The sequence below is a fragment of the Zootoca vivipara genome, chromosome 2 (assembly GCF_965207765.1).
Source record: "Zootoca vivipara chromosome 2, rZooViv2.hap1.1, whole genome shotgun sequence".
Taxonomy (NCBI): domain Eukaryota; kingdom Metazoa; phylum Chordata; class Lepidosauria; order Squamata; family Lacertidae; genus Zootoca; species Zootoca vivipara.
In genome coordinates this window covers 35,411,651-35,417,596 of record NC_142584.1, presented here as the reverse complement: position 1 = coordinate 35,417,596, position 5,946 = coordinate 35,411,651, and the positions used below count along the sequence as shown (strand labels likewise).

At 42.6% G+C, this 5,946-nt stretch overlaps 1 long non-coding RNA gene across 1 annotated transcript; it reads right to left on the bottom strand.

Moving 5' to 3' along the window:
• LOC148686808 (uncharacterized) lies at nt 1-5,616 on the bottom strand. The gene is made up of 4 exons (XR_015948057.1): nt 5,493-5,616; nt 4,833-4,938; nt 1,189-1,330; nt 1-120 (listed from the first exon to the last, which is right to left on the bottom strand). It is a non-coding gene; the product is annotated as an uncharacterized LOC148686808 (long non-coding RNA).
• Nucleotides 5,617-5,946: the final 330 nt, after the last annotated feature.

Here is a 5,946-nt window from a genome sequence, read left to right as displayed (position 1 = left end):
GGTAGGAAATCAAGTGGACATTTCAGCCTATGATAAGATATCACTTGCCATAGATGTAGCTTTGAGGAAACAAGGAGTGCTGAAGAGGTCATCTGACTGCTTCAGTAAATGCCCTTTGTGCTGAGGGGAAAGGATAGTATATTTATATATCTATTTCTAAAATGCATATTGTTCAATAAAATATTAATAAATATCAGCATAATTAATATTAATTTAATTGCATTAAATAAAAGAAAAGTATCATAGCCATAATGTGCTAACAGCACCGTCTAGGTGTAACTATCAGGGTAGGTTTTAAAACCCTTTGTGTGAGAGTTTCACAACAGGCAGAACATGTAGTTGAGAAGCAATGACTTCTCAATACATCCAAAGCACACATCTCAAGAATCCTGGGAACTGTGGTTTGTTAAGGATGCCGGGAACTATAGCTCTGCACTTGGTAAACTACAGTTCCCAGGATTCTTTAGGGTGGGGAATGTACTTTAAATGTATGGTGTCTACACTGCCACTGAAAACAACTTCGCAATAAACTGAAGTCTAGGATGGCCTTGATGAGAAGTAATACGTGATATCTTAAACCCATCTCCACCTTGCCAATTCCCTCCACCCTCCTTCCACTCTCTCTTTCCCACCACCTTACTGCCACTGCACACTCCCTTCGGCTCTCCCCTCCGCTACTTCATATTTTGTACTTCAAGTGCCTCTGCCTTCCCCTCCAAACACAAACCCCAAACATGGTTCGTTACAAAAAGTGAATCCTTTCAACCAATGGAGTTTGAGCTAGTGCAACCCGAACTGCTGTCAGCACGGTCTAACACATTCTGGTGTCACTGGGTAGCCTTTGTGGAAGGAAACTAGGAAAGTTCAAAATGCTCAAGAGCAGTTGAATGGAAATGGCCCAGTTTGCATGTAGCTAGGCCAAACCATGGCTTCGTGCAAACAAGCAAGTGTGCAGGTTTCCGGATAGAATATCATGGCTGTTTCGCTCTTCCTCTGGTCCTGCTGCTGCTATGCTGCTATGAGCGAAGCCATGGTTTGACTTAGCTTTATGTATGAACCCAGGCTTGTAATTTATTCCACCCCCGCAACAAACCACGAATGTCACAGAACAAATCATGGCTACAGCTTGTAGTTTGTCTGTAATGAAATAATTACTCAGATGGAACGCTAATCCAAACCATGACTTACCTGACAGCAGTGCACAACACAGGAGGTGCAATCTTTTCCCTGGGAGCCAGCACGTTTGTTCATGGTGTTATATGTGAATCAGGTCACTATGAGAGTAGGTTGAATCATTCAGGCAGGCACTTCAACATAGGCAAATTCAAACCTGGAAATAACACATTGATTCTTTTCAGGGTCAGGTAGTGATGCAATTGTTTATTTATTAACCAAATTTGTATACCACTTAATTGTAAATAAAACCTCTAAGCAATTTACAAAGAATCCAGTCAGATGACTTCTTCTTCAGAAGCTTATTGGCAATTCAGACTGTCTCCACCATCAGCAAAGGCGATGGAGAGATATCCTCTACATATCTTCTTGGGGTCAGTGATTTATGCGAGGTGAAGTGGTTAGATTGGAACCTGGGATCTCATTCCAACTCTGCTGTGAAGCTCACTAAGCGATATTGGGACAGCTGCTATCTCTTCCAGCCTAATCTACTTCCTATGGTTAGTCTGATCTAAAAGCAAAATAAAGTGAGAGCCATGTACATTGCCCTGAGCTCTTAAGAGGAAGGGCAGGATACAAAAGGAATAAATAATTACCAAGTGAATTACCCTCAATTTGCTGCTATGAATGCTCCTTCAGTACAAAAGTGAAAATGGCTTAATTAGCTAAACAGCAATGACACTCATAAAATTTTAGGAAACATGCTTTGAGCTAAAGAAATCTCAATTCTGAATCATGTTACAGCAGCCATCTGGGATGCTGCTGCGGTTGGTATATGATCTTCAGAGCTCCCCTGAGAATGTTAATCTCCTTAGCTCCTTGGCATGTGATTCTGTTTGAGGCATTCTTTCTGATTACTTCAAATTGTGGGGTGGGGTGGGGAACCCAAGCATTTCCTTCATATTGTAAATAATATTTCCACATGAAAGTCACTCAGGGCTGAATATTGGGTAGTCTCAGATGGTTGTGCTTTTGAGTGGAACAGCTTGCAAATGGATTACCAGGTTCAAGTGAAACATTAACAAGGGCAGGATGGAAAATAGACTTCATCGCCATACATGGAGGACAGGAGTCGCTCGGCATTGACACCCTATTTCTGTACTCAAGTCTGTCCACCAGCTGGTAAGTGCTGATGCAAAGGTAACTGATCTCAGGAAAAACATGGGTCCCTAATGTCCATAAAGGAACATTACTGGGTGAAGGTTTAAAAATAGAGGCAATCAATGTGATGCACCCAAGGCTGTCCTGAGAGCAGCTCTACTCTTGTAACAGTGCTGACAGAAAAGAGTGACGTGGGTTCCAGTTTTCCATGCAAGAAGTGTGCCTGTTAAGATTACCTTATGAAGGAGTGAGTGGATCCTCCTTACACTTGAGCAGCAAGTTGCTTCTTAACCTGATCAGCAATAAGTCCTACAGATTAAAAATGGGTGATGTGGGATACCTTTCTGTTTAACTTTTATCACCTCTGTTATGGAGGCAAGCCACCTATTTTTGAGGGCTGTAGCCTTTAAACAAAAAGTACAGTAGGCAACACACAGCAACACTGGAGGCTGGACCATTAGGGGGAAGGAGGAACTGCTCCACTAACCTAAGGGCTCATCCATACTTTCTTTGTTCTGCATTTCCAGACACAGGTCCATGCTTCAAAACTTCCTTTCTTCTTCTTTGCCTCAGAGATTTCCCCACGAAAACCTACTCTTTCCCTGCAAAAGCCTACTCTATACCACCAAATTGGAGCAAATGACAATTCACAGAAACCCTGAATTGCTGTTTGTTCTGATTCAATGTTAAAGAGCGGATTTTCCTGGAGAAAGCAGCAGAGTGGGGAAAGCAGTTGGATATGGGCTGGGAAAATGCAGACCTGTGCCTAAAAAGCTTGGGACAAAAGATAAATGAGCCCTCAATCTGGTATCATTCAGCCTCTGTCTTCCTGCCTTCCTACTTGCACCCAATCCAAGGAGTAGCACTGCCCACCAGCTTCCTCAATGTCAGTGTTGCACTTGTCGAATTCAGCAGGGAGCAGGTTGGGGACAAAACTAGAATTGGCTCAGGCTCCAAATACTGTTGGACTTCCAACCTGATGTCCTACAAGTCCCAGTGGGCATCAGCCACAACCGCACTGCAGTGTTCCCTTCCAGCTTCTCACTATGGAACCAGATTTCTTCAAGCTACTACAAGACCAATAACAAAATAGTAAGACCAATTACTTAGTCACTTCTCCTGGTTTTGTGATGTAATATTATGTATAAAACACATGCGGTATAAATTGGTGATGAAAGACACGGCAAAAAATAAAGAGGGTAGGAAATAATCTAAGACACAGATTATGTATAAATGCAAGCAGGAGAAAGGGAAGGAAGAACAACTGCAATATAAATGTGATTAAGAAGATCAAAGTGCTTTGGGTTTTTGTGCACAAAGGGCAGGCCAACCAGGAGCAGCTGTAGTCTTTAATTCAATAGTGGACACGATCACTCCTGCAAGAAACATACCAACCAGTTCAAAGAACTCGAGGGAAATAAAGAGCAAATGATGGAAAGATAGATCTAGGTCCCGGAAACCTGCATTTGACTGCCATGGCAATGTATGATATAACTCTGTCAACTTGTTCAAGATTAGGTTCTCACAATCAACCAAAATTAAGGAAGGAGATGTTTAGTCAGATTATCAGAAGAGAGCCAAAAGGTCTTTACTGTTTCAATGAGAAGCAACAGCAATGTGTTCAAGAACTGGCTGCCGCAGAACCACACTGTGCGGGGACAGATTTTATGCATGCAGTAGTCAAGAAGTGAGCCTCTGTAGAGATGTTTGGCAGCCTGCACCACCATCAATAAACTATGCCACTGGCATATGCAAACCATTAGAGGCTTCTGGGCAAGAACCTCCTAGATGAAGAAACAGTCTGAAAAAGTGTAGTCAGTGCTTGCCTAAAGCAGGGGTGGCACTTGGACTAATTTCACGCAGGTGAATGGGAAGAAATGGGTGACAGAGAGGGGGGGAGAGAAAGAAAGACAAAAGGAGCTACCCCATCCATTTATGCCTCAGGTCCATGCATTCTGATTGACTCTCAGAATGTGCACCTCCCAGGAGAAAAAAGGGTTCTCCACCCCAGCTCAAAGTTTAGAAACAGGAGCAGCTGTGTGGGGCTTCGTCTGTCCACATGTTTCTGCAATATATCAGCTTCTGCATATCATGTATGCATCTTTTTCTTCTCATCTCCATAAATCCCTATACATTATTATTCCCCTTAAACTATCATTGAAAGATGCCTACCAATGAACCCTTGGTTTGGACATTTCTGACTGAATGAGTATTTTCTCACAAATAAAGTGTAAGAAATTTAAAAGGAGGTTGGAGAAAAAAATGGAGAGCACACTCTCCCACAGGTGTTCTGCCTTATCCAATATTTTATTAATGAGCTGAATCCAGAGCCAATGTTTAAGAGCCAAGTCAATCCACCTAGATCCTGAAATGTATATAATTTCATTGTGTACTAAACAGCAGAGATGGGAAACGTCCGATGGCAGTTATTAGATCACACAGTCTTGCTGTTATTGCACTCCTGTTCTACTTTTTGCTGTGCTTCTGCCTTAAGCCCCTTTCTCCGCTCCCCCCGCCCCCCCCCAGCATGAACTTCTCAGCCTTGTCATATTACTCACCAGCTGTGTAACAGGAACCCTTCAGCTGTTTTGATGTATGAGGCATGAGCATGTCTGAGCCTCATCCTGTCCTTTTGAGACCCTGTGTCCAAATACCTGGTGCTGGCTAGAGAGACAGGAGAAGTTTATTAACCCTCCCAGCTATGGTGAATTGTTTGAAGTCGCTCCTTCTAAATTTCCATTTCCCTGATGTTACCTCTGTCTTCATCAGGGTGATGTTTTTTGTCTCTCTCATTCTGTGACTGATGTTATTCTCACATGTCATCGGTGCCTGGTTCAAAATCCCAAACCCAGCGAAATGGTACACACATCATCTGCTGTGCTTGTGCCCGTGCCCACTGTTGCACGAGTGTGCCCAAGTGGTTAACGGTTAACACTCATGGTTAACCAACAATTCGTTCAAGAACAAAGCTTAGAACATCACAGTGTTTCCTCATTAAATCAATTTAACGCTTTCAGTTCTACTTTTCCTGTAACAGTTATAGTTGTTAGAGGAGACCTCCTCGAGGATGCCCCAATTAAGCACCACAATATCCTGGCAAAGGGAATACGAAAAGTCCTTTAAAAAAAAAAAGGTTAATCTAACCAACAGTACTATCTCTGCAGGGCAAAATAAAAAAAATAAAAAAATATTTTAAGCAGAGAAAAATCTAGCCTTACCATCTTCATGGTGCAGAGCTTGGAAGAATCCTAACAGAAGTGTGTAGAGAGGAGACATTCAGCCTGGGAGCAGGATGGCTCCAGTACTTTTTTTGTTTTGTTTTTGTTTACCCAGAGCCAAGATTCCTGAGCATTCTCTGGTTACAGGAGAGCGGCTGAAGTCCAAGGATGCTGTTGGAAAAAGATGATCCCTTGAGGCATTTCTGCTAATACTGAAAACATGGTTGAGCACGACTCTATAAAGCTGCAAATCCCGCAGGGAATGTTTTTAGAAACACATTAATGCCTCGCCTAAATCAGAGGCAGGCCAAAGCCTCAGTCAAAATTTCAGAGCAGTATCACAAGGAATAGGAGGCACTCAAATGCCATAATTCTACTTTTTGTGTGAGTGTGACATATTTGAACATGGGACTTGAACACAGCAAACTAGGCTCCTCTTTCCATTACTGCCATC